General features: G+C 36.1%; 1 protein-coding gene and 1 pseudogene across 1 annotated transcript in view; one reads left to right on the top strand and one right to left on the bottom strand.

The window, feature by feature from the left end:
• HTR2C (5-hydroxytryptamine receptor 2C) overlaps nucleotides 1–27,289 on the top strand; it is a 160,855-nt gene that overhangs the window by 63,322 nt on the left and 70,244 nt on the right. The gene's annotated exons all lie outside the window — the stretch shown is intronic.
• On the bottom strand, nucleotides 3,807–4,631 carry LOC111826767 (annotated as a pseudogene).

The raw sequence follows: 27,289 nt of genomic DNA, 5'->3' as shown, positions 1-27,289 counted from the left end.
GCCCCCCTTGCTGGCCTGGTCACCCCCAAATTCCACCCCCCGCCAGCTTGGTGCCCTCACAGACCCCCATGCCTGCCTGGTTGTTCCTCACTGCACCCCCTGCTGGCCTGGTGACACCTCACTGCCCCCCTCTGCTGGCCTGATCACCCCTCACTGCCCCCCCTGCTGACCTGGTCGCCCCACACAGCCTGCTGTTTGGTCATTTGGTCGCCCCTCACTAACCCCACTTCCAGCCTTGTTGCCCCATGCAGCCTGTTCTTCTGTCGTTTGGTCGCCCCTCACTAACCCCCCTGCTGGCCTTGTCCCCCGACTCAGCCTTTTCAGTCATACGTTCAGTTGTTTTGGATGTGACGGCCCTTGGCTCTTTATATAGAGAGATTTTAAGGTACATTATACAGAATATTAATTAATAAAATAGAGAAAATGTGGCATAGTAAGACTAATAGACTGCTTATGTCACAGACAGGATGGCTAAATGTGTTCATAGAAACAGAATTCTGGGAAGTTCAGATTAAGCCTCTGATCAGGTGTGACTATAGGAACTGCCAAAGTTGCTTTGCCTTCTCCACACCAGGCAAAATAGTTCCCTATTGCCTGTCATTCCTTACAATTGCAATGATAAAAAATTAATTTTAATTCTACATGCCTAATTAAAACATAGATGCTGTTAATGGGAGAAAAAGGTTTGAAAGTAAAGGAAGTGTCCAAAGACCAGTTTGGTCTTTTCATAATTTCCTCCAGACCCCTCTGTGTGTGTCTTTTAGAAGATTAAGATGCTAATGTTTATAGAATGTTTTTAAGCCTTTGGATAACAAAAGGGATCTAAGTAGTACAATGACAATAGTGATATAGTAAAATGCTCAAAGAACATATAGCTGTCACATATACATATGAAACACTCATATTGGGGAAACCCTTACATATTTTCTCCTTATTTTGCATGGCATTTTTCCTCTGTTTAGTTTGTGGCAACATCTGCCTTATGGAAAAAACAGGGTTATGGTAATATGTTCCCATTGCAGGCATTCATTACAAAGATTTAATTCACTGAGAAATATGTTGGCATATTACATATGCAGTTTGCCTATCAAGGCTAAATATTTTTTGTCAGTATATTTCTAAATGCACCTTCTCAATAGAAGATATGTTATTGCAGGAAGCTTCTTCCTAGGAAAGTTTTTCTGTCAAGCTATTACTTGTTCCCAGCCTATGCCTTCATTAATCATCCATTAACAGCCACCAGTTTATGCTCCAAACATTCAATGTTTTCCCTCTGTAAAACAACTATTTCTTCCTGGTGTCATTTTTGCTTAATGCTCTATGAAGCCACAATTTTTTAGTTATTTTTAGTCCCACTACCTTCTCTTTGGTCTCTTACTATTCTGTGAATGGTTATTTACTCACCTGAAGTGGTTTTACATAGAAATAAAGCATTATCTGGGGGTGGTAGCCACCCCAAAATCCTGTGGCTGCTTCCTTGGTTATTCCAATCCCTTATGTGGTTTATATATTTAACAAACCTACATTATGAAAAACAGGCCATATTCTTTGAAGACATTCTCCAGTAGTTTAGACAGCCAGAATATATTTAAAGACAATGGTGAAAAGGCCATCATGGTTAGTCCCAAGTAACCTGTTAGTGAATTGTAGTAACTAATAATCATTTCCAATCTTCCCAAGTAATACCAGCTCATGAATTGAATTATGATGGTAAACAGTGGATATTTTGTTACATACGAGTAAAAATATCAAATAATATAGCCCATATTTGAATATTTTACCAGACAAAGGTCTTTTAATATTTAAATACATGATTAATTTTTTAAAAATACACTGTAGACAAGTCAAAAAGGACTTTACAGTCTCATGTAATTATATTCTTTGCATTCATAAAAACAGCCATGCCACTCCGCAAATGAAAATTACCCCCAAAATCATGTACATCCAAATATATTTCATGATCTCTTTTATTAATACATGCAAACATTTAAAACTACACCCTTGATGATTAAATAATGTCAGAAACAGACTCACGAGAAAAGGATTGGGAAACTGTTGACCACAATTTGGTGGAGGATTCCCATGAATAAATTATAGATTCCTTCCAGGGCAGGATACAATAGTTGAGTGAAAAATGCTATCTCCATCTTAAAGACTGGTTCAGCAGACTCAATTGGAATCCACAAGCCTTGGGTACCAAACTACAATTCAAACATGGAGTATCTGCAAGTATCTGGACATTCCAAGGAAGTCTTTTGTGATTCACATTAGGTGTTTTCAATAGTCTTCTTTTTTTTGCATTTCAATAATTTTATTGAAATGTATATCCCTTAGTTCCAAAACATTATGGTAGTTGGTTAGGTTACCTCTGCCAACTCAAAGTTAACTTTGATGTAATCAAAATATTGAAATATACCAGCCTTTTGGAAAAACTGAAGCATTACCTATAAAACATGGTCTAAAAAAGTATAAGATATACTGTGGTTCTTTGGTTTATTTCCCAGTGCATGTTTATCCATAGCATGATGTCAAAATTGGATACATCAATCCCAGATGGACTCAGGTTACACGTTGCACTGAGTAACTGTTTATAGCACTTTTAACACTGTAGATCTCCTTATACTCACTGACTTAATAGACAATCCTGAACACTACCTCAGCAACCTCATGATTATGAAAATACATATTTACTTAAGACTTTCTGCTGGCACAGTAGGGGCAATTAGTGAAAGTATATTCTCTTCATTTTAAACTAAATTCTAAATTAGAAGCAGTGGCAGTTTTGTAAAGACAGCCCTTAATAAAAACTTCTGGAGTGTTAAATCAGCAAGTTTTCAGAATGATGTAAATTTATTTTGAGTCACTAATACAATAATACTAATTTTCTCAGTGGGCCTAGATGGAAGCAGTGGATTTTGTATAAAAACTTCTCTTCCTGGACAAAGCCAACACCTGTTTTTTTAGACAAAAATGTTAAAGGTAAATTAATATGACAAATTTACTAGGTATGTAGTTTTGCTTTAAATAAAATGCCTTCAAATTTAAATGTAATTCCCATGTGGCAATGAAGTGCACATCTCGGTAATTTATTACTTGAATTACATGTGCTAAGAAACCATTTTCACTGCTTAAAATAGTGACTATTATTATGCTTTAAAAATGCATTTGTGAAATGTTGGTTTTGATGTAAATCTCATCACTTAAAATATAAATTTAAATTGAGTAGGCTACACTTTTTTTAAAATCATCACTGGAGGATATGTTTTTAATGATTTTTAGAGAGAGAGAAAGGGAGGGAGAGAAAGAGAGAGAAACATCGATGTTGATCGGTTGTTCAGATGCCAACCTTTTGGTATATGGGACAATGCTCCAACCAACTGAGCCAGCCAACCAGAGTCTACATTAACCTTTTTTTTTAAAAAAAAAACTTACCTTTATTGTTGAGAGTATTACAGATGCCCTCCCCCATTTAAAAAGGTTACCCTTTTTAATACCACATAAATATATTGATCCAATATGGAAATTGGATCAATGTTAGAAATAAAGATTCCCAGACTTGTCATTAACATTTCACATTATGTTCTTGGCTTTGTTTGTATGCCTCAGATGAATTCAAATTTAAGCAGTATTCCACTACAGGGTAATGGTAATTAGGCAGTTTTCCCAGATCTGAGAACATCAATGTTAATCTAGTTGTGATGTTTTAAGGTTTCACAGCTTACATCTACTGTAATTTTGTGGAATCCATAGCTCAGGATTGTGGAAAATGGCTTCAGAGAAGAGTTTTTGTTGCTGTGATAATTAAATTAAGGAACCGTTTTGGGAATTGTTGGGAGGTGCGTTATTCTGCCATAACTATGCTTCAATTGTTGTGCAGTTCACCCAGAAACAATACATTTTGATTTTGGAACATTTGGTTCAGAACACTTGTTTGATGAATATTCAGTTAAACACTTGGCTATGAACTCTTGCCAGAAGGTCAAATCTCTGCCATCCATCTTGGAATGTTTCTAAAGCTATTCTACTTTTGTTAGCTCTACACACTTAGTGCTTGGATCTCCAATGCAATGATGGACAATGCCAACACAAAAGGTTGTGATTTAGAAAAGTGATCCTGCACTGGAATGCCTTGAGCTTCTAGTCTTTCAAAACTAAGGCTATTCCTCCTTTCAAATGGCAAGTTTTCTTGAACGAGTGAATAGAGTTGCAGAATTTGAAAGGCAGAAGTAGCTCTGACTTTCCAACACTCCTCCAATACAGTCTTTTCTATTCTCATTGAGTCTGAAACTGTGAACCTATACTGGCTTATTTGGATCAAGTCACTTGCCAATAGGCATTCCTTTCCTCTTTTACTGATTTTCTAGCCATGTAGAAGCAGCTCAGTCCAACACATCAGGGTGCTTGGGCTGTATCTTCATTTTGGCTGTCTACTACATTCACAGCTAGAGAATGTCAAAGCCAAAGAACTGACTTAGACTAAGAAGATGTTTTACTTCAGAGTCCCTGAGTCTCGCGGTCACTCTGCGGCCATCATCATATGCAGATTCAATCAGTCTCAAGCCACAAACCTTTGGCTGAAAATTCAACTCCTGTTCCAAGGAGGCCTTCAGCTGGTATAGCAGTTTCTGCATCAGTTCTGAGCGCCTCTACCATCTTGATGGCGAATGTGGCTCCTTAGCTATAATCACTCTCCCCAGGCCTGCTCTCACCTTAGCCCAGAATGTAAGACCCTAGAAACCTGCAGGGAGGGGACTCGAGGGCCCCCGGGGAGGTGGAGCTGTCCTGGGTGGAGGTCTCCAAAGCACTGCCCAGACGACACTGTCCTCCTTAGGGTCAGCTCAGAGCCAAAAGGCTCAATAGTTTAGGTATTGTTTTGAGAGAAGATACAATACAGGAGAAGATTTTAATGCGAAGGAATCTAGGCCTGAGATGAGATATGGAAGACGAAAAGTAGGTATTCTGCTTCCAGACAGAACAACACGTTATGTCTGTAGTCAATTATAGATCTTTTTTTGTAGCAAGGATTGTGGGAAATCTAGGTACCAGGAATCTATGCAGTGAGACCAGCTAGCTGTGAAGCAGCCTGGCCACAGAAGACCAGAGATGGTTGATAGGAGTTGTTAGGTCTGTCTCTCCTTGGTCCAGAGTCTGGGTGGGGCTGATTATGTCATAATCAGGAAAATTGTGACACCATAGAACATATAGACACTGACATCTACATTATTAACTGAGCTATGTGAAACCTAACAGAGTACTAAGGAAGGTTATAACCTCAAGATGTTTACAGCGTGCCAGGAGAAATAAAGAAATTTAAAGGAAAATATGTACACTATGATACATACATACTCAGAATATATCTGAAAAAGTATGAGCAAATATAGGTCAGAGTAATTAACTCTGTATGTGCTGTTTTAGAAAGGACTTCCCAGATGAATAACTGTCTCAGCTGGGTCTTTAATTATGGGAAGGAGTGTGCCTGGTAGAGTAGGAAATGATATTTTACAGATATCATTCTAGACAAAAGGGTCAACATGTGCAAAGGCATGGGAAAGTGAAAGGGGAAATTGGCCAAGAATGAGATTGGAATAGAAAGTCCAGAGTAGCCTAATTCTTCATGACATACTTATGACCTCTTTGCTCAAGTTTTATACTTGATGGTATGAGGAAATATCTGTGCAAGAATACTTCTAATTCATAATTAATGGTGTCTTTCTCTGAAAGCTAAATAACATTAGCTGTCTAATGAAAGCATATAGATTTATTTATTTTTTATATATTTTACTTTATTTTTTACAGAGAGGAAGGGAGAGGGATAGAGTCAGAAACATCAATGAGAGAGAAACATTGGTCAGCTGCCTCCTGCACACCCCCCACTGGGGATGTGCCTGCAACCAAGATACATGCCCTTGACTGGAATTGAACCTGGGACCCTTCAGTCCGCAGGCTGATGCTCTAGCCACTGAGCCAAACCAGTTAGAGCTAGATTTATTTTTAAGGTTTTTAATCATCTTATGGACTTTCCTGTGAAATTGTGGAATCTAAATCTATACCTACTGTATACCTAACCAGTGTTAAGAATTTGTAGGACAACGAACCATTTTATATAATTAACTAGAGGCCTAGTGCACGAAAATTCATGCCCTGGGGGGGGGGTCCCTCATCCTGGCCTGTGCCCTCTCACAGTCTGGGAGTCCTCAAGGGATGTTCGACTGATGGCTTAGGCCCACTCCTGGACCAGCTATGGGAGGCGACCCGGCGGGCTGATCAGGGTATAGCACTGGCAAGTCCCGCCCCCCCCACATCGCCCCTCCTCCGCAGCTGGTCACCGCCACCCCCGCATCGCTATCCCCTCCCTCTGCCCGCTGACATGCGCTTTGGCTGGCCTGATTCCGCCTGCTTGCCAGCCTCACCCCCAGCCAACCAGTTGTTCCGCTGTTCGGTTGATTTGCATATTACACTTTTATTATATAGGATTAGTAGGAAGTTAAAATGTGACTTGAACACTACTAATAATATCGAATAATATTAGGTAATCAGCATCTATAATGTTATTTAGTTATTGTAAAAATGACAGAATAATAAAAAACATAAATTTTCCTGATCCAAAACTGGAGCCATACCTTGTACAAATTATTGTCTGAAAGAAACCTTGTGCTCATCTATCAACTTCTACAAAGAAAAATATGTAATAAATAATATTCTGTTTTGTAAGCATTTCTTTCCAACACTAAAATAAAGTTTTTCTTATCCTTGGCAGGTTTTCCAGAGAATATTAACTAGCAGAGTGCTTTTTCTGTCAGTTTTTTATTTCTATTTCCTTCTACTTGACAGCACTGTCTTATTTTGGTCTATTTGACCATACAATTTTCTTTCATCTCCTTTCAAAATCAATTTGCTATGTTTAGAAAGGCTAAAGAGATATTTGGATGATGATCTGAAAAAAGATAGTGCTGCTTTGAGCAATTAGGCATACCTTTCTCCTTAATAATTTCCCTTCATCCCATGCTAAAGGTAAAAGAATTTGGTTTAACTTAAAGTGACAGAATATGTAAAAGTGCTGGAAACTGCTCTTAACATTTTATATAAGACCTGTAAAATCAAACAAAAAGAAATCTAAAACCCTACCAGGAATTAATATGGAACATTGAGTACATGGTAGAATTTTAAATGTTTATAAAAATTATACCGATATGACTAGAATTAGAAATAATACTTAAGTTCAACATAAGTTTTCTCTCCTCAGATAGGATGGGGAAGTGGTAAAAGGAGTTCTTGGCTCACTCCCAGCTATGGTTTCTAAATTATTGACAGGACAAGGGAAGCTGGAGGATGAGAAAACCTGAATTAACCTAAAACACTGGCAGTAGAGTAAATATAAGATACTACATAGTTGGAGTACATGCCAGATAATGTAGCAAAAAGCATTATTTTAATGTACTACCTTCCTGGAAATTCATACAGCCATGTGATTTTAATGGCTACTCTTACAATATGTCAACAATTAAGAACTGCTCTACCTCTATAATCAACTTCTTACTTCTCAACATAAAGTTTTTCCTTCCAGCTCTTTAACTCCCTCATTCACAAATAGTGTGCTCTATGACATCATTTTGGATCTCCTTGACATTTTCTCCAAATTTTCTGCTTCACCTTCTTCCCTCTCCAACCATCTCTGAGAAGTCTTATTTCATAAACCTGGACAGAGTTAAGTATATCATACTCAGTATTTACAGAACATAAGGTGCACTACCTCTGCCATAACACTTAACTCATTGTAGTGACATTTATTTTGCATGTTTGTCTCTCCATTATGGTACAGTGAATTCCTAGTTACTAATATAGAAAAATTCTAAATGAAGTACAGTGCAAACTGAGTAAGCAGTGTGAAATCACAGCTTTCAATATGTATTCAGATCAAAATTATTAATTGCATCACTTTAAGCATCAACATTACCAAATCTTCAGCTTTAATTTGTTACTACTTCATAAGGTTATTGTCAGGCATAAATGATGTAATCACTTAAAGTTTCCTGTAAAAATACACTTAACTAATGCTAGGTTTGCTTGTTTTTTAAATCTAATGAATGTAAGGATTTTTTCAATATGTTATTAAATATATAAATATAGTATTGCAGTAGTTTAAACATAATAAACTATAGTTCATCCTGGTATATGCTCAAAATCATTTAATAAATTTCAATGTATATTCCTAATAAGCACTTTTTAGAGATGAGAATAGAAAAGCTATTTTTTTAATACAGTCTAATCCAACAGTCAATACAGTAGTTCTCCTTTATGTATGGTTTCGCTTTCCACAGTTTCAGTTGACCACAGTCAAACTGCAATTCAAAAATATTAAATGAAAATTTTCATGAATAAATAATTTATAATTTTTAAATTGCACACCTCTCTGAATAGGATGGTGAAATCTTGCATTGTCCTGTTCCTTCCTGCCTAGGATGTGAAACAACCCTTTGTCCAGTGTAGCCATGTATACACTACTCACCTATTAGTCAGTAGCTGTCTTGCTTATCAGATCGACTGTTGCTGTATTGCAGTTCTTGAGTTCAATAACTCTTATAGTACCCTAATGCTATGTCACAATGCCTATGTCATTCACCTCACATTATCCAATCACATAGGCTTTGTATCATCTCACATCACAACATGAAGAAGGATGAATAGAGTACAATAAGGAATTTGAGAGAGAAAGAGACCAAATTCACATAACTTCTATTACAGTATATTTTTATAATTGCCCTATTTTATTATTGCTGTTATTATAAACTAGTGGCCTGGTGCATGAATTCATGCACTTTTAAAGGGAATTAATTAGAAGAAATATTTTAATATCACTATTTGCCAAGTCCTGGGTGTGGGTATCCGGCTCCCTCCTCCCTCCTGTCAGAGTCTGTGACAGCACCCATAGGGATGCAGTGTCAAAGCTGGCACCCCACGGGGCTGCAGGACTCCCCGAGTCCCAGAGTCCCACAGCCACATGGAGCCGGCGCCCCAGGGGACATGGGGCTGGTGAGGGGGATGAGAGTGGTGGCCTGGCTCTAAGAAAACCGCCCTGGGTCTCCCTGGGTTACCTCTGGGTTCCTCCGTGAAAAGAGCCAGAGGTGTTGGGGTTGAGTGCAGAGCCAGCAGCGGCAGCGGTGGAAGAAGCTGCCATGGCTGGCACTTTGCCTATCAGGGCGGCGGGACTGCGGCAAACAGCAGAACATGCCTTGGTGGGAATGTCTCTATCAGATGAGCTGGGTAGGGGCTGTTTTAGAACGTGGCTGCCTGGCTACCAGGGTTCCACGTTCTGTTGGGCTCCATCGTCAGGAAGTGAGGTCACTGCTTTTGTCAGGGAATGAAATCATTGCTTTTGTGTGGGGAGAAGCTCAGGATAGGGGACCAGACAGTGACCATGGAGGTTTTCTGTCATGTTCATACCCAGGTCAAGGCTGGGGGGTGGACGTGGAGTGTGGACAGCTCCCGCTACCCCAGGTTTATCCCAACACTGGAGTTAAATCTCATTTCCCCCAGGTGGAGGTGGAGTGGGGGTGGTGATCTTTGTCCTGACCTTTAGCCCATAGGGCCGACACCCTGCGGGGCTGCGGGACTCCCTCAAGTCCCAGAGTCCCACAGCCCCGTGGGGCCACTTCCCCGAGTCCCAGAGTCCTGCCCCATGGCCGGCACCCCACGGGACTCCCCCAATGCACCTCCTGGTCAACTTCCCTCCAGCACCCTCGCACAGGCGCGTCAAACCCAGCCCCGCTCACCTGCGGGCACCCACTGTGCGCAGCCATCTTGTGAGGGCATGAGGACATCATGTCATGACAGCGCGAGGACCACCTAGGCTTTTATTAGTAAGATACTAGAGGCCCAGTGCACATGAAATCATGCAGGAGTATCTTGTGTCGCTTGCCTCAGCTGGCCGCCCTGCCCATCACCGCTAGTAGCTTTCTGCTCTGCCCTCTGCTGCTCATAGCCCTCTGCTGCTTGTAGCTCTCTGCCACTAGTAGCTTGCGCCCTGACCTGCCCGCCATGAGAGCTGCTGCTCGTTTGGTCGTGATGGCGTGACAGGCAAGGGCCTTTGATATAAGAGATATTACTGTGCTTAATTTATAAATTAAACTTTATTATAAGTGTATATATCTAGAAAAAACATAGTTTATGTATGGTTCCATACTATCCACCATTTCAGGCATCCACTGAGGGGTCTTGGAACATATCTCCAGCAGGTAAAGGGAGATTAGTGTATAATAATAATATATGGGTATAGGATTAAATGGATAAAAACATAAAAGAATAAAGTACAGCAATAGGTCATACTGTTTATGATAATAAGACATCAAAATCAATGATTAAAGAAAATGTGTTAGATAAATGTAGATTCTCACCTTACTTCACATACAAAAATAAGTTCTAGTAAGATTAAATAGTTGACTATTTAAAGCCTACACAAAGAAAAACAAGAGGAAGTCAGTGGGGTATTTATCCAATTGTTGGATATTTAACTAATATCAAAGATGAAGAAAGTTTAAATCATTACACACATGAGAAGAATGACAGATATGGCTACGTATAAATATAAAACTTCTGACTATGGCAAAATTTCTTTAAAAATGTAAAGTAAACTGAGTAAAATAATTGCAACAAAAATAAACAAAATTACAAGATAATGACATGACTGGCATAAAATTATTAATGCAAACAAGTATTAATATTAAAATAATTTAAAAAATAGTTACTAATGTTAAATATTTTTTAATTTCAATATACTTTATTTCATTTTTTTCTTTTTAATTGAATTTATTGGGGCAGCATTGGTTAACAAATTATACAAGCTTCCGGTGTACAATTCTGCCGGAAGCCGGTCCATCCTTGCTGCTTGACACAGTCGCTGCAGGAAAGAAACATCTGCACAGCATATGTTTCAATGGACCTGGCATATATAGCATATTCTTAATATGTTTGCTCTCCTTAGTGCCATGTGTTTTAACCAAGGTCACCTCTCTGAGAAAGGTTGTTTCCCCAGGTGGGGATTTTTCCCTGAGGTTAGGGAGGGGATACAACCCCTTAATTAAGTGCCAGGCGGGTAGTTAAGCTACATAATCTTTACTCCCTGGAATGGAGATAAGAAACGCCCTAACCTTTGTAATAGAAATTGACAGGATTAAAATCGGCTGGTATAAATATAGATGTAACAAGACAATAAACATCAGATCCTGATCAGTTCCTAACCAGAACTCCGACCAGAACTTTGGCTGGAGATCCTGGCTAGAGGTCCTGACTAGGCTGCTGATCAACTGAAGGCTGTCTTCGTGTCATTCCTTCTTCGCCGACTCCGTCCACACCTTCGGGGACCCCTGGACCCGCTGGGATTGGACCCCAGCACAATTCTATAATACATCATCTGTATATTGTATTATGTGTTCACCACCCCAAGTTAAGTCTCCTTCCATCACCATTTATCCCTCTCATTACCCCCTTCTACCTCCCCCCACTCCCTGTAGGTTTACTTAGAAAAACAGTGTATAATGCACTCCTTAGACACTTGGAAATTAATATGAACATAATATTTCCATATTCTCATTCATACTTCTATTCAAAATCATTTTCATTCTCTATGTTAATAATATGATTTCAGTGTGCAAAATTTTGTACAATTTCTAAACTTTAAGAGTTAAAAATTTTAAGAAGTTTATAATACAAAATATTGCATTTTGGACATCAGCAAAAATGGTGGACTAAGGACTTCCAAAATTTTCTCTTCCTTAAAAGCAACAAGAAAATTGACAAAAAATGTCAGAATCAAGTAATTCAGGAGTCTGTAATTTAAATAAATATATAAAGAATGCAGATTGGTGCAGCCACTGTGGAAAACAATATGGAGATTCCTCAAAAATTTTAAAATAAAATTGCTATATGACCCAGTGATTCCACTTCTGGGAATATATATGAATAATCCCCAAACCCTGGTTCAAAAGAATATATGTACCCCTATGTGCATTGCAGCACTACTAGTATTTACAACAGCCCCAAGATTTGGAAGCAGCCCAAATGCTCATCAGTAAATAAATGGATTAAAAAACCAGTGGTACATTTACACAATGGAATACAATCTGGCCTTAAAAAAGAATACAATCTTATCATTTGCAACAGTATGGATGGACCTGGAAAGTATTATCTAAATGAAGTAAGCCAGTCAAAGAAAGACAAATACCACATGATTTCACTTGTATGTGGAATTTAATAAACAAAATAAACAAGCAAAACAGAAAAGGACTCATAGATACAGAGAACACACTGTCAGCTGCTATAGGAGAGAGGGATTGGGGACTGAATGAAAAAGGTAAAGGGATTAAGAAAAAAAACACAAACACTCATAGACAACAGCATGGTGATTACCAGAGGGAAAGGGGATGGGGGGAGGTAAAAGAAGGTAAAAGGGGGAATAAATGGTGACAGAAGGAGACTTGACTTTGGTTGGTGAACACACAATACAATATACAGATGACGTATTATAGAATTGTACACCTGAAACTTATAATTTTATTAACCAAAGTTGCCCCAATAAATTCAATAAAAAATAAATGGCAGTGTCCAAAAAGAGCTTAAAAACAAACAAGAAACAGATTATGCAACTATATAAATGATGGAATTAACAGCAAGGACTTAAAAATAGTTATAAATACAGTTATACTCAAAAACTTCCCTCTTGCAATTTATATAGGAGAGAGAAATCTTGAATCAACCACTAAACTGACTTCTTCCTCAGTACCACTTCTGGAGCAATTCTGATCCACTCCTCTTGCATCCTGTCTTTAGAGACTAAGTGGTAGACAGTTCCTTCCCAGACCTTCCTAGACAATTGCCAGGTGTTTTTCAGGGGGTAAAAACAGGTTCAGGGAAGAGAAGATAAAAAGTGGAAACTTAATCAATGCATTGTGGGGATACTGTCGTGAGTAGAACTTATTGAGTATAAAGACAGCTTTGAGAATAAAAAGGAGAGTACAAAACATCCACAGAAATTAAAAAAGAAGAAAAAAATGGGAAACAAATGAGCACAGTAATTATGAGAAAAAAAGTGTGTGTTTGGGAAAGGAGGTGGATTTAAGTCATACTACTTTAATAAATATATGATGTAATTGAAGTTCAAAAAAAGGTAAAGGTTTGAACACCAAGAAAATGGCTTTATCCTAGAAACACAAAGTTGGTTCAGCAAATAGAAATCAATTAATGTAATGTCCCTTATTAATGGAATAATGGAAAAAATACCTGTTATCACTACAGATACACAAAAATGCATTTGACAAAATCCAGCCCCCTTTTGTGATAAAATCAACCATCTAGGACTGGAAGGAAACTGCCTCAACCAGGTCAAGAGCTTTGTGCAAAGTGAAGGACGCAAATATATGAGTGTGTTGTGCTTATTTGAATTGAGACCTTTGATTCTTATTAAAAATAGAGTCTCTCAGAACCTAATGAAGTTAAGCTTAAAATATTCAAATTTACCATGACATTTTTAGTGGCTTGGGTGAGTGCTATTTAAATTTCTTTCGCTTTTTAGGGGCCGGGTGGAGGTGGGCAAAGGGAGGAAAATGGGAACATATGTATTAGTGTCAATAATAAAGAAGAAATGTCTTTCTTTTTTGAATAGTAATGTCCTTCAAGAAATCTAATAACTATCCCTACTAATATCGCTTATCTTCTGCAGTTACAGCAAAATATTTTTGCATGCCAGGATTATTTTTCTAATCCCAACCTCACCCTAATATATATATTCTTTTAAGAATTATCCAAGGCTGCTTTCACCCCACAACAGTAGAATTGAATAGTTGCAAAAACTAAAATGCATACCATTTGTTTCTTTACAGAAAATGTTTCCCATTTTCTGGTCTAAGCTGCAGTCCAAACATCCCAAGGGTTTCTTTTATTTTATTATTTGCTTATTTGTTTGCTCTTTTTGTTTATGCTTTTCTTTTCCTTGGCTTTCTTCTTTCTCTGTTAATTGCTACATGTGAAAGAAAAACATCCTTCTACTACATGTTTGCTTTTCTTTTGCCCAATTTATTTAATTAGTTTTCTAGCATTTAATACTCCTCACTATACTATAAACTTGTGAGAACAAGTATAGCATTTGCCTTCTGAATCATCTCCCTCTGTCTAGTGCATATTAGAAACTGAATATTTATTAAACACATAAATTTATTAAACACATAAATGTCATGTGGATAAATGCCTTAAACTTATTTTGGAACAAAGAAGAGAATACATCCATGAATTAATAAAATACTTCAGTTCTACTAAAACCCATTTCAATATTTTTCTAATCATACAAGTAATTTCAGTAATGCTTTAAGCTGAAAAAGACATTTCTGTTATACAATATACTACTTTAATACTTAGCTCCTAAAACACATTGTCACTGGTGTGTTTTTTAAGGTAAATTTGTGAAAGTTATAGGGAAATATATTTAAATGGTGATAATTCAATTGTAGGCCATAAGTTTACAAGTCACATATACATACACACATATAAATAATATATATGACATAATATAATTATCTTTTATCAATTAAATTGTATATCAGTATTATTTTCTGGTCCCCATTAAAAGCTTTAGAAGTACTTTCTGGGTTTTGTTAATTAACATTTCACACTCAGTTATAATCTATTCTCATAATTCTGCAGAGCAAACTGTTTCAATAAAGAATAAATAAAAGCATTAGTAAAATTTAGGATGTGGAGATGTTTGAAAATTAGACATATGAAAAGTAGTTTCAACCTATGATGTAAAAGAAGGGAGATCTTGGGAGAATTCAGGTCAAATACCTAAATTTACTTGAAGATGTATTTCCAAACCTTGGATGATTACTGCAAGTGAGCAAGAGGTTCACTAACTAAAGCAGATGGGAGTGTAGGTGACAAGTTCACAAATAGCAGTTACTAAGATGACCTAAGGCTGTAGGTGGTGTCTCTTTGACCTATTGCTACTTTGAGTGATTTAACATCACGATTGCTGCTTGATGCTTTAAGAAATCTGCCTGTTCCCTGACACCATGTTGTTGACATTAGTATCCGTATCTATGACTTTAGATTTGAATAGAGTGTTTGATAAGTATAGTATATAAATATAAGGCAAAAGTATATTTATTTCATGGTTTATGTCCTATATTTTTTACTTGAAATGTATTGTAGAAAATAATGCATTCCAACAAATTTCATGGCAAATTAATCAATAGTAACCAAAGCAGTTAGAAACACTGATCTAAAAACTTCTAATGATAAATTAATTAGTCAGAGTTAAGTTATTTATTATTTAGAATACTAATCTTTAGTGAAATACACATTTCAGTTTTATGAATATGCTATTAGGAGTTTAAAGAATTATTGTGAAAAAGCATTATTCAAAAGAATATTTTACAGTCTATTTGATCATTAATAAAAGTAGAATGATGGAGTGATCATGTTACTTATGATTCAAGTATCTAGGAGAGTTGGCTGATTTAATCCTAGTAGTATCATCAAGACTAGATAAATTATGAATACTAGATACACTTTTAAAAAGCATAGTTTTCCTATTGACTTACAACAATAACATACTCAAATAGGTTTGTTTTTTTTATAAAAAAGATAAAGTACCAGATTAAGGGTGTGCTTAATGTAATAAAGTAAAGCCAAAACCAAACAAATTTTTAAAAGATTTAAATAAATGGTATTGGAAATATTGGACAAAAACATGCAAAAAGAAAGAAAGAAAGAAAGAAAGAAAGAAAGAAATATTGGACAGATACATGCAAAAAGAAAGAAAGAAAGAAACTCAACCACCTTTTTACACCATACACAAGAATAAACTCAAAATGGATTAATGACTTAAATGTGAGACTTGAAACCATAAAAATCCTAGATGGAAACTTAGGCAGTAAAATCTCTGACATTTCTCTTAGCAATATTTTTTCTGATATATCTCCTCAGGGAAGAGAAACAAAAGAAAACATAGACAAATGTGACTACATCAAACTTAAATGGTTCTGCAGAGCAAAATGAGCCATCAAAAAACGAAGACAACCCACTGAATGGCAGAATATATCTGCCACTACATCTGATAAGGGGTTAATATCCAAAATTATAAAGAACTTGTAAAACTCAACACCAAAAATCAAACAATCCAATTAAAACATGGGCAAAGACCTAAATAAACACTTCTCCAAAGAGGACATAGAGATGCCAATGGGCATATGAAAAGATTCTCAACGACACTAATTACCAGAGAAATAGAAATGGGTAAGGGTTTAATGGTCTCATAGATCTGAAAAAAACAAAAATTGGAAAAAATACATGAAAAAACAAACCCAGAAAATCTAGAGGCATAAAGTTAAAGCTGCAATTATATTGATTCCGTTGCCTGCATCATTTCTTTTCCTCCCACCACCGAGAGAGAAGAGCCACATAGTACAAATAGCAGAATTTCCCATTCATGTGCACTTCATTAGGCAGAGCACCAGGGAAACATCTATGATTTCTTCTTTGTCCTTTGCCCTTTCCCACCACCCTAGATCCATAAAATGGTTGAGTCTTCCATTCAACTCTGAAACAAATATCAACAGAGAAATTGAAATATTTACCATATGCCCATAGGGAAAGACTTGCGATCAGCTTGAAAGGAACTAGCTCAATGACAAACCATATGGAATGCTCCAGGGTAGATGGGTTGATGAATTGTGGGACTATCACAGGGGAGCGAATCCAGGGTGTTTTTCAAAAGATATACTATATTGTATTGAACCTTTCAGGTGTCAGTTCCAGGAGGAACTGCAGGTTTGCAAAGTTTTACAGGTTGAAAAATGCCCGGCCAGAGTGGTTCAGTTGGTTGAGTGTCATCCTGTGCACCAAAATGTTGCAGGTTCGATTCCTGACCAGGGCACATATCTGGGTTGCGGTTCAATCCTCGGTTGGGAACGTACAGAAGGCAAATGATCTATCTATCTATCTATCTATCTATCTATCTATCTATCTATCTATCTATCTATCATCTATCTATCTATCATCTATCATCTATCTCTATTTCTCTTTCTCTCTCCCTCTGTCTCTAAGCATGCTGAGATGAACAAGTACATAATTCGAACTTTGCTCAGCTGAAATAGCGAGGCTGACAGAATCATTCCTGGCTAAGTTTCCTTATTTCAGAATGTGGTGGTCAGATTGCATAGCCACAGAGCATTGAGTCTCAGGATGATGCCTCTAGATCTGTGTTTTTGCCAAATAATTTGTGTTACATACGATATGGTTCATTTCAGCTGGGATAGCTTGGGCAACAAATGTATGCAGCCCAAGTCTCTGTGTCTTATTTAGAGAGGCTTTCATTATTTCGAGGTTTATGTTATTTAGCAAGGGTGACTAATTGGCAGTGGCACTGGAGAGTGTTTATAACCCATGTTATAACTTGGCACCTGTGTCAGGAGAATTTTCTCTATTTATTTAAGCTGATGGGAAATGATATTGTTAGACAGATAGGGTTTAAGTTTGAGCAAGAGGTGGGTTATTAGTTAACCGGTCTTAGATCATTTAGACTATTATTAATCACAGTCGTTCATCAGGAACAGGAGACCAGGCTGGAACAGGCCTTCATGAAATGGTTCTCACAGAGAAGCACCAATCAACAGCAAGCTCTTTGACAGAAACTGGAGCTTCGTGATGCAGCAGTCAACCTTGACATGGGCAGGGAGGTTGAACATCCTGCATAGTGCTGCCAGGAAATCCCTATTTATACTAAGAGTGGGCTGGCTGGTTGCATATGTAGGATGTCCCATCTCCCTGCCCACTTCGTCGGGATCAAAAACACCATTCCGCTTCACTGAAGAACCGTGAAGTCTGCGTGTCAAGAAAATACAGATGCTGAGCTACATCACTAGAAAGGCACTCTGGCAAATGTATTTAGTAGAGGAAAGAACACTGAGTGTAATGACCTTGGCTCATAAAAGGCAGTTGGATTAGTGAGAGAATCTGTAAGCTCAGGGCCAGTAGGAAATTATTGAACCATAGTAGCCAGCTAAAGGACCTGCAGAATTGCCAGCAACTCCATTAGCCATCCAGGTAAAGACTCCAGAATTGCACCTCTTACTCTCAGGACTACACTAAGGTAGGGGAAATTAGTGGTTGGGCATACTTATGTAGGGTGGCCAGAGACAGAGTAGTTAGAGGGAGAAAGAATCCAATTTCTACTTTGTAAGAAGAAGGAAAGGTTATAGCCTGTAAAGCAGTCAGAATTTCAAGTCTGAGGGTTGAGGTAAAATGGTAAATTTTGAAAAATATCTCAATATCAGAAGCAAGAGATTTGGGAGCAGTGGCCCAGAGAAGATCCAATAATTCTAAATCAGTTCAAGTTGGTGGAAACACAGGGAAGAATCAGGTCACAAAGGGGTGGGTGTGATTCCAAGGGAGAAAGTTAGCGGCATGTTTCTAAAATCATGTAGAAGATATAACTGATGTCAGATGCAGTATCCAATCATATCCGGGGAACTCTGTCCAAGGCAAGGCAAGAGGAAATAACAAGAGCAGGTCTGAGCTCTCGAAAACATGGCTTCAGAAATGAAGTAGTAAAGGAAAATCCAAATACTATGGGCAGGACTCTTCTACTTCTGGATTCCATAGGAAAGATATAATAAACTCAAAATACAATGTTATTTAAATGGGATAAATATAGCTTTATAAAAATTTACTGTTATACTTAATTTCCCAATTTTCATCACAGGCTGCTGAAAATTTTGCTATGGACCTGTGTATGAAAATTACTGATCTATACAAGATGCTGCTGGCAGACAATCAGTTCTGTCAGTACCACCAATTGGAGTGACAGCCTGGGATGCTATTGAGTCTCTCAGAGACTTTAAGTGAGAAGCCATGTTAACTAGGCCATCTCAAAAAAAAATTGGGATTCTAAAAAGGGGTTATTCATTATACATTCAAATCTGGGTTGAGTTTCCAATCAACTATCCTACCTTTAGCCCTCTTCAGTGAGTGACACGTGGGCCAATCTAAGGCTAAGGAAAAGGCTGACTCAGGGTTGAGGATTCAGAGCATATGCCCTTTTTTCCATCAGCAGCACAGACTGGAATTCTGTACTTAATGACTTGTTCATAAAATATGTGGTTTCATGTCTAGGGATTCAAAAATCCCATGGAAATGTATGGTCAAACTGTTGTTTATAACATTCCTTTATAAGTGTCTGTGGAATCTGTAAAGGTATACCAATTCATCACTGATATTGGTTATTTGTGTTTTCTACTTTTATTTCTACCTCCATCTGTCTATAAGTTTATCAATTTTATTGATTTAATAAAACATTTCATTTCATTGCATTTTCTTTATTGTCGTCCCTCAGTCTTATTGATATCTGCTTTTATATTTATTACTTTCTTCTGATACCTTGGATATAGTTTGCCATTCTTTGTCTAGAACTTTAATGTGAAAGCTTATATCATGGATTTGAGATTTTCTTCTGTTTTAAAATAAACCTTTAATGCTAGAAATTTTCCCCAAGTGCTGCTTTAGCGTCATCATACAAATTTTGATGTTTTATTTTCATTTTTATTTAGGTCAAATAACTTTCTAATTTAATTTGTCTTCCTCTTTGAAACACTGATTATGTAGGACTGTGTTACTTAATTTCCAAATACTTGCACTTTTTCAAGATATCATTTTGTTACTGCTTTTTAGGTTAGTTCTGTTATGGTCAAAGAAAATACATTGTATGATACCAACATACTAATTTCCTAAATTTTTATGGCCCAGGATATGGTCTATCTTGATCAATTTTTCATGAGCTCTTAAAAAGAATGTCTATTCTACTATTGTTGGGTAGAGTGTTTTGTAAATGCCGATTTAGTCAAGTCCATTATTAGTGCTTTCAGTTCTTTCATATCATTAGTAATTTTCTGTCTACTTGTTCTATCAATTACTGAGGAAAAGATTGAAATCTCAAAGTATAATTGTATCTTTACTTTTGATTTTTTCTTTTTTATATCATGTTTTGTTTTATGAAATGTGAAGTTCTGTTCATAGGTACATAAATCTTTAGATTGTTATATTCCCTTGATGAATTGATACCTTTATCATTATAAAATAGTGTGTTATCCATAGTAATGTTCTTTGATTTGAAATGTACTTTGACATTGATATAGTAACTTCAGCATTTCTTTGATTAGTGTTTGTATGTTTTCCATCTTTTTACTGCGTATCTGTCTAAATCATTATATTTAAACTTGTAGTGTTTCTTACAGAGAGCATATAAATTGATCTTGTTTACTTTTTTTTTAATACAACATTGCTATCTTTTAGAATTAATACAATTTGCAATTTATACAATTTACATTTAATGCCATTATTGATTTGTTTGGAATTATGTCTACTCTTTTACTGTTTTTTATTTATCCCTACTCTTTTTCATTCATTTTTTTCTTATTTATGAATTATTTTTTTGGGGGGGTGTTGAATTTTATTGTAGTATTCCTTTTTTATTAATCTATTGACTTTTAACTATATCTCTTTGTACAGGTTTTTAGTGATTGCTCTCTAGATTAAAATATACATACCTAATGTTTCACAATATCCTGAGAGTTAATATTTTGTCACTTCAAGTGAACATAGAAACCTTACAGCCACATAGGACCTTTTGCCCTTCCCCTTTTTGCTTTAATTGTTATATGGAGTACATCTATATACACTGAAAACCTTCTCAGACAATGTTATAATTTTTGTTTTTGACAGTCACATGCATTTTAAATACTTTAAAAAATCTATTATATTTTCCCAAATTATGTACCATTTCTGTTGTTCTTCATTCATTCTTGAAGTTTTCTTCTAGTATAATTGTTTTTGTTTGTTGGTTTTGTTTTGTTTTGTTTTTTTTTTCATTTCTTTCTGAAGAACATACTTCAGCATTTTTTAGAATAAATATCCAGGCAGTCAGTTTGTTTGTGTTCATGTGAAAATCTTTCTATTTTACATTCATTTTTTGAAGATACTTTCATGAAAATATAGGATTCTGGATTGTGATTTCACCACCTCTGGCCTCCATGATTTCTGATGGAAAATCTGAAGTTTTTTAGATCATTGCTCCCTTATACATAAAGAGTCATTTTCTCAGCTGCTTCAAGATTTTTTTCTTTCTCTTGTGTTTTCACTAGATTATGGTGTGTCTAGGCATAATTTTCTTTTAGTTTAACCATTTGGGTTTTTGAGAACTTAAATCGGTAATTTTACTTTTTATCAAATGTGGTACATTTTGGACCAATATTTCTTCAAATATTTTTTTCTGTACCAATTTTTTCCTCTTCTCAGATTCAAATGGCACAAATGTTAGATGTACACATATAGGTCCTTGCTATATTCATTCATTTAATTTTTTTCTCACTCTTGTTCAGTTTGGATGGTTTCTATTGATCTACATTCAGTTTTAATAACTATCTGTCATTGCCCTTCCTCTACTGAACCCATCCAGTGATTTTTTTTCAGATACTGCGTTTTGTTTTTGCCCTACACTCTTCATTTGGTTCTTTTTATAAGTTCTATATTTTTTATTTGAGAAGTTCTCTTTCTGTTATTTCATGAGCATCCACCCTTACTTCACTGAGCATTGTTTTGGCAGCTGCTTTGAATTTGAAGTCTTTGTATATTTCTGTCTTGTCTAGTTTCTGTATTTAATGTAATTGAAATGTATTTACTGTATTACTGTTTATAATATTTGATGTTGGATTTTGGATTTTAAATTATAAAATTTAAGGGAATTTATTTTATCCCTCTTTCGATATATTTAAATTTTAATTGGGAATGGCTTTTGTATTTTATCAAATTATTAATTATAATCTATTAAAAGATTATAAAATTTCTTTACAAATGTTAATATAAGATATTATATTGGAAGAGTTATGATATTGAATTATACTTGCATTCTTAGAATAATTTTTTCTATGATATATTACTCCTTTGATACTTTGCTGGATTCTATTACTATTTTATTTGTAACTTTAGTCTATATCAATGAGTGATATTTGTCTTGTCTCATTTTTCAATGTTTTTTAGGTTTTAGTATTGAAATGATGTTGTTTCATACAATGGATTGGGGGAACATTATAAAATTTTCAGTTTTTGAAAGAGTTCAATTATAACTTCTTATTTCCATTCTAGCTTATTATTTCCACTCACAGGTATCTACAGATACCCACATCTCTTAATTATGTTATCAGAATAATGAACAATAATTATTTTCTGTATGATGGAATTATGATCTGCAGGGTAGGGATATCCATTTATACATTTAACAAATAAGAGAATGCTTATTTTGTGCCAGGCAAAGGTTGTGTTCATTATTTCATAGGAATAAAGCCCTTTTATATTTCATTTGTACAAATTAACTCAAAATTTACAGTGCCTTTTATTTACTCTTTGCCATTATTTTCAATATTGGTGGAGATGCCTGTGAATTTTGAAGTTACTAAGTATTATGCAACCTTTGAATTAATAAACAAGTGAATGAATATATAAAAATGTTTTATGAAATATTATACACCATTTTTTGCTGGTGAAAATAAAATTTAATTTATTCAACTAGGAATTGATCTCCATAAAAATTATGCTATCCAACATCTTTGCTATGTGACTTCCACCAAACTTTTCACATATTCCTTGTCTAAAATGTGCCTGGATCACATAAATATATCTAAATAAAATACACTTTATATTTTAATTTAAATTACAGTTCACATTCAATATTATTTTGTGTTAGTTTTAGGTGTACAGCATAGTGGTTAGATAATCATATACTTTGTAAAGTGGTCCCCCTGATATCCTGATATTTCAAGTACCCACCAGGCACCATATAGTTTTTACAATACTATTGCCTATATTCCCTACCCTATACTTTACATCCCCATAACCATTTTGTGACTACTAATTTGTACTTCTTAATCCATTCATCTTTTCACCCAGCCCTCCAACCTCCCATCTCCTCTGGCAACCATCAGTCTATTCTCTGTATCTATGAGTCTGTTTCTATTGAGAAAATATACTTTCATAGAAGCCGGGAGGAGGTCAGTGGGGGAAAAAAAGGAGACATATGTACTACTATTTTTAATACTTTAAACAATAAAATTAAATAAAAAAACAAAGAAGTAGGACCAGGAGAGGACTCAGGTGGAGAGGAAGCTGAGGTTCCAGGCAGGGCTAGGAGGAGAGGAGAGGGTTCCATCTTCTTTGGGAAGCCTTTCCTGCTAACCCCAGCTCTTGGTGATCTATCCCTTCCATGAACAACTTCTACATATATTGTTGCTACACATTGTACTTTGAATCAATTCAGCACACATTGTGGAATCTCTACCATGTGCACGACACTGCACACAAAAAAATAAAGAATACAATACAAAAAAAAGAAAATACACTTTAATTGCATTGAAATAACTTGAAAAATCTATTTACGTTTTAATAAAAGACAAATGTAAAAACATTAAATTTTCATTAAATACTAAATATTTTAAATTAATAGGTCTGTAGTGAGGCCCAGGAGAGAATATTTTTAATAAGAATCTCAGTTGATACTTATGATCAGTCGCATTTGAGAAAATTTGACTTACGGAAATTCAGAGAAAGTATTTTTTATAATTATTCTTGATTATGAATTTAATCTAGAAATTAATGATTTAATTTATTTTAATATAGATATTTTGGGGTTAGTTTTGCTTCAAGTGCTTGTTCATTGACTTTGTCTTTGGATTTTTCTATCATGTATGTTTAGAAGTAGACTTCTTAGATAAATCTCTTTACAAGGAATGTAGTTCTCTATTGCTAAAGAAATTATGTTCATTATCTAATAAGAAATAATTTATGATGATAGGAAGTATCTTCATGTTGAGGGGGGGAAACTTTAGGTTTGTACCAAGATTCTTTACTCACACTGTAGACTCGAACAAATCTAAGACTTTCTGAGATACATTTTCATCACACTGTAAGACAATAGAACCTACATTGCAGAATTTTTGGTTGTGTAAAATAGAATAAAAAATAAAGTACCTGACACTGTATTTGGCACAAAACAAGTACTGCAGAATAGCTATTGCCATTTTTTGCCATTATTAAACATGTAACTACTAAGAACTGACCAGATAGCATATAGATTTTCAGAATGAATATGTACCCAAATATGAATATACATTGGTGTATGGTGAATTTGGGTTTAGGGTGATGTTCTGATCTTTTGGATGGGGATATTCTTTTATACATTTAACAATTATTTATTGAAGTATTTATTGAGTACCTACTTTTGGCCATGTATTGAACTAAACATTTTGGATGAAATGGTAAATAATTTTACATATATATATATATATATATATATATATATATATATATATTTTAGAGGTCTGGTGCATGAAATTTGTGCATGGTGGCAGGGGGTCCCTCAGCCCGACCTGCCCGACCTGCATCCTCTCCAATCCAGGATCCCCCAGGGGATGTCCTACTGATGGCTTAGGCCTGCTCCCCATGGTTCTCTGCTGTGAGGCCTGTTGACCACTCCAGGGTCACCTCCAGTAATGGCCAAGCAGGCCCTGCTCTCAGTGGCTGGCCCCTGGTATTGGAGGACTCCAGCAGGGCTGAGAGGACTGGGTGCCTCCATCTTGTGGCTATGGGCACCGCCATCTTTGTGTTGGAGTGATGGTTAATTTGCATATTACTCTTTTATTAGATAGGATAAAACAGCAATATTCACTACCAATCATATATATATGTATATTCCTCAGGAGTTCAACTGACCAGGAGTTCCATTGCTCGCTATGATGTGCACTGACCACCAGCAGCCAGGGAAAGGAGGACCCAGCTGGCAGCTGGCAGCCGGCAGCTGCTAGGGACCCTACCCATGCACAAATTTCTTGCACTGGGCCTCTAATATATATATCAGGCAACAATAACTGACCTAATGGATTTTATATTATAGTGGTTATGGCAAAAAAATTTTTCACATAATGTCAATTAGGTGGCACATACAGATTGAAAGCACAATGGGGAAAGTAATTTATGTAAGTGCAACAAGTCAAAAATACCAAAACTTTCAACACAATCAGTTCCCATGGTGGATACAATCTGAGGAGATTATAAGAAAATGATGGACATAAATGAGCATTCATAATCATTTTAGTTTAGAAGAATATCTAATAATATATATTCTTTCTTTAATTCACTGTTTGCATTCTAATGGTTGGTAGTTCTACTTCTGATATGGCCAAATAAACTTCTATTGAACCAACCTTCTAGCAGATAAAAACTGTCAACTCTAAACAAAATACAAAAACAGCTATGTGAAGATAAAGGAGAAAAACAAACAATCACAAAACAACAACAGAGAGATTCTTAGAGGTTTCAAGACTTAGAAGAAGGGAAAGACACTGGCTGAGTTTCCAACTTTCAAGATATAGAGGCTGAGGAAGTTGCAGTCCATACCATGTCAGGTGGCTAAAACTCCAAAGGAAGAGAGAGAGAGTGAAGAAAGAGAGCAAGAAAGAAAGAAAGAAAGAAAGAAAGAAAGAAAGAAAGAAAGAAAGAAAGGAAGGAAGGAAGGAAGGAAGGAAGGAAGGAAGGAAGGAAGAAAGAAAGAAAGAAAAGAAAAGGAGGGAGGGAGGGAAGAAGAAAAGAAGGAAAGAAGGACAAATAAATATGCAGTTTTTGTAGCTCAAAGAAAGTGAGGACAGAGTTTGAAGTAATCTCAAAACTGGAAAGCAAGGGAACATCTAGGAAAGGATAGAGATAAATAGAGAAAACCACAAATTCTTCTCTGGGAAACCATAACCTCTGCCTAAATCTCTAGCTGACCTCAGAACTATGCATATCTTGGGAATACTTCAAGCAGCCTAAGAAAAGATAAATGTGCTGAACTGACTTTTGAGGTGCAGTCTAAGAGACAGATATTAAAGTTTGAGTCCAACCAAGCTAATGGCCAGAAGAACAAAAACTCCAACACTATTCAGAGAAATATAACAAAATACATTTTAACAATATAACCTTCACAATGTTTAGGTAACATCTAAAATTTCTTACTATAAAAAGAAAGAGGGAAATGTAATTCATTCACAAACATGCACACACACATACACTAACTTGTCAATAGAGACCTAGCCTGAGAACACTCAGATGTTGAAATTCACAAAACTTTTATTGCTACTATTGTATTTACGTTCAATGAAACAAAGGAAAATATACTCATAAAGATTGAAAATGAGAAACCTCAGAAGAAAATAAAAATAAAAATAATAAAATGGAGCCCTGGTCAGTGTAGTTCAGTGGTAGACTATCAACCTGCACACCAAAGGGTTGCAGGTTTGATCCCCAGTCACGGGCAGATACCTGGGTTGCATGTTCATTCCCTGGCCCCAGTTGGGGTGTGTGCGGGAGGCAACCAATTGATGTGTCTCTCTCACACTGATTGTTCTCTCTCTCCCTCCCCCTCCTTTGTACTCTTTCTTTTAAAAAAACCAATGGAAAAAACATCCTCAGGTGAGGATTAACAAAACAAAAATAAAATGGAAATTTTAAAACTGAAAAACAGTATCTGAAATTTTAAAAATTCCCTGGATAAGCTAAACAGTATAATGAAGATAAAGAAACTAGACAATGCAGTTGAAGATAGATAAATAAAATTTATACAAAATCAAGATTAGGGATAAAAATATACTAGGAAAGAAAAAATGCACTCTGAGGAATATGTGAAACAATACTCAACATTCTACCATACATCTAATTGGAGAGTTATATGGGGAAAAGAGGAAGAATGGGGACAAAAACTATTTGGGGGGGGGGGGGAAGGACTAAAAATTCCTCAAATTTGGTGAAAGCCATAAGTTTCTAGACCAGGGGTGGGCAAACTTTTTGACTCAAGGGCCACAATGGGTTCTTAAACTGGACCGGAGGCCGGGAACAAAAGCATGGATGGAGTGTTTGTGTGAACTAATATAAATTCAAAGTAAACATCATTACATAAAAGGGTACGGTCTTTTTTTTTTTTTAGTTTTATTCATTTCAAACGGGCCGTAGTTTGCCCACGGCTGTTCTAGATTCATGAAGCTCAATAAATAACAAGGAGTATATTCCAGCTGGTGTGGCTCAATGGTTGAGCATTGACCTATGAACCAGGAGGTCAGGGAACAATTCCCAGTCAGGGGTGTGCAGAAGGCAACCAATCAATGATTCTCTCTCATCATTAGTGTTTCTATGTCTCCCTCTTCCTTCCTCTCTGAAATCAATAAATGTG

The sequence above is a fragment of the Myotis lucifugus genome, unplaced genomic scaffold (assembly GCF_000147115.1).
Source record: "Myotis lucifugus unplaced genomic scaffold, Myoluc2.0 scaffold_2, whole genome shotgun sequence".
NCBI classification, from domain to species: domain Eukaryota; kingdom Metazoa; phylum Chordata; class Mammalia; order Chiroptera; family Vespertilionidae; genus Myotis; species Myotis lucifugus.
The sequence above is the reverse complement of the archived record's forward strand: the minus strand, read 5'-3'. Positions and strand labels throughout refer to the sequence as shown.